Source organism: Terrapene carolina, unplaced genomic scaffold (assembly GCF_002925995.2).
Source record: "Terrapene carolina triunguis isolate 2854851 unplaced genomic scaffold, T_m_triunguis-2.0 Scaffold166, whole genome shotgun sequence".
NCBI lineage: Eukaryota > Metazoa > Chordata > Testudines > Emydidae > Terrapene > Terrapene triunguis.
Genome location: NW_020664517.1, coordinates 359,891 through 362,499, shown reverse-complemented (window position 1 = coordinate 362,499; position 2,609 = coordinate 359,891). Strand labels below are relative to the sequence as shown.

Here is a 2,609-nt window from a genome sequence, read left to right as displayed (position 1 = left end):
GGCGGGAGGTACTGGGGGCGCTGCGGGGCGGGGATGGCGGGAGGTACTGGGGGCGATGCGGGGACGGGGCGGGGACAGCAGGGGGCGCTGCGGGGCGGGCACCCGGGGGGAGGATGCGGGGCACAAAGGCCTGTCACGTGCTTGCCGGGGCCCGCGCGGACCCGCCCCGAGACAACAGGCCCCGCCCCGCCCCCAGGGCCGCTCTCCCCGCCCCAGCCTCCCCCTCCCGCCAGGGGGCGCCACAGCGCGCGGCGCCGGGCACAGCCGCCCCCCGCCTCATCCCTCGCACGGAGCCGGCCGCGCCCACCGCGCGGGGGACGGGCTGGGGCAGCGGCCCGGGTGGGAGCGAGACTCGGTCCGGCCCCGGGTCACGGCCCGGTCCCACCACCCCCGCCGCGCCGCGCCGCGCCCCGCCCCGCCCCGCCCCGGTCACAGCCCAGCCCCGCGCCTCACCCCGGGCAGGCCTCGCGCAGCCCGCAGCTGTCCTACATTCCGGCCCCTCTCACCGCCTCCCGCCAATGGCGGGCCGACCTCGAATGGAGACCCAATCGGAACGACGCAGGGGGAGCTCGCCCCGCCCCTCCTTCCCATTGGCCAGGCACAGCCGCGGGGCTCCCCCTCCCACCGGGGCCGCGCGAGGTGCTGGTCCTGCGGAGGGGGGGGGCTCTGGCGCGCGCTCCTGCCCCTGGCTTGCTTCAGTGTGCGCGCGCCTGTCCCCGGGACCTCCTGAGGGGAGGGGCGGCAGCCCCCTCCTAGAGCCTCTGCCCAGCCCTATATAGAGCCTATAGGCTCTTTGCCCCCTGGAGACCCAACCCAGCCTAGCCCCTATATAAGTCACCCTGCAGTCACCCTCTAGACGCTATGCTATGATAACACTCTTCCCTTCCACCAGTGTGTCAGCAGGGTGTTAAACACGGGCTACTAAAGTTAGATAGTTTTAGATTGCCAGTCTGGATAACTTGTACCCAAGAGTTTAGAAGAGCTGGCTGAGGCGCTCGCTGCTCCATTCGCGTTGCTTTCCAAGAAGTCTTGGAAAACCAGGGAAATGCCAAAAGACTGGAAGAAAGCGAACGTTGTGCCAATATTTCAAAAGCGTAAATGGGATGGCCAGGTGGTCTGACGTTGATCCTGGGCAATATAATGGAGCGGCTGATACAGGACTCGATTCCTCCCCCGCTTGCTTGCAACACAAAGGAAAGGCTGTGAAGCTCAAGACAACGTTCTGTCTGTAGCTAGACGCCTGAGTCTGAATGGGGCAGAAGAATGACCTGAAACCCTCTCCACTGGCTGAGGCATAATTGCCTCAAGCCTGATGCTGTGACCACGGGAGCAAGCTCATGGCCAACCCTGACTGGGAAAGCAGAAGCAGTGTTGAGCCCTGCGGTCGCTGAGCCCCCCCGTTGAGTGTGGGGAGACACAGGCAGGGAAGGGGGATTGCCAAACATGGTTGTCCTGTCCACAGGTAAGAGAAGCCCCATAGAAGGGTAAAGCAGCTGGAAGGCCAATGCTGGTAACGGACACATCATCACAGTGTGGTCGTGGCCATGGTGGGTTCTCTTAACCAAGAGACCCTGAATCACAGCCCACCCAGGGGTGAGGAGGACTCTGTCCTGGGGGTGAGGGCAACACATTAACCCCGAAATGGGTCCCTTGCATACACACAGCCCTGGGGTTGGAACACAACTCCAGAGGGGGCCTGCCAATGTGGGGGGCACTCTGCATCACCAGAGCCACAGACATATGGCTGGGTTAAGACCTACCTTGCAGAGGGACAAATCTACACTGATCCCCCATCCTCCCCTGCAAATGCTCAAGGGGTCACTTCCTACCCCAAGCAAGGGATAAGATAAGAACACCCCAGGGTACAGCCAAGATGGCTGACACATGCAAGAATGTGGGTTTACTGCCCTCCTCGCTCCCTGGCAGACGAGGGCAAGGAGGCGGAGGCAGGGCTCCATCCCAGTTTCAAACCCAACGGTTTTGGGGTGGCAAAAGAATGAAAACTCCCCATGTGCATCCTGCTGGTGCCATCCAACAGACCAGACCTAAGGGAGGATGTGAAACTGCTCTGGATTGTGTATTGGAAGTTTGATTGATTAGAAACTGTGCTGTAAGAATCATGAAAGTGCCTGGTAGGACAGCTACCAAGGGATCGGAAATACAGTGTTTCCAACTCTCCTGATTTTGTCATGCGTCTCATGATAATTATTGTTTTCCTTAAAGCCCCACCTCCTGAGGTCAAGTGGAGGTGTGATGATTTCAGCCTTCATTCTTAAAGAAAAAGTAACTTTCTAGCCCTCGTGGCTGTAGAGAAAGCTTCCAAATGTGACCCCAGTGCAACCTAAAGGCTCAAAAAGCAAGAGGCAATAAAAAGAACACCCAATCTATTATTTTTACATAATCTCATGATTTTAAAGCCAATCTCATGATTTTTGGTGCGCCTGACTCATGATTTTTGAACATTTGGCAATACTGGAAATAGGCTGTGGCATCTATGAATAATGTTTATGTGTTCAAACTTCCCCAGCTCACTGATTAAAGTAACCCTGCTCAGTTCAGTCTTGAAGGGGGAAGAGAGATGACAAAGTGGGAATTTTCTGTAATATTTT

General features: G+C 58.5%; 1 protein-coding gene across 2 annotated transcripts in view; it reads right to left on the bottom strand.

Annotated features, from left to right (window-relative positions):
* The window catches only part of LOC113406949 (uncharacterized protein KIAA0895-like), a 45,373-nt gene extending 44,846 nt beyond the window's left edge, over positions 1–527 (bottom strand). For both annotated transcript variants that reach the window (XM_026653867.1, XM_026653869.1), the window contains exon 1: positions 454–527. The gene's annotated coding sequence lies outside the window, so the exon portion shown is untranslated. The remainder of the gene's footprint in view (positions 1–453) is intronic.
* Between the last annotated feature and the right edge of the window lie 2,082 nt (positions 528–2,609).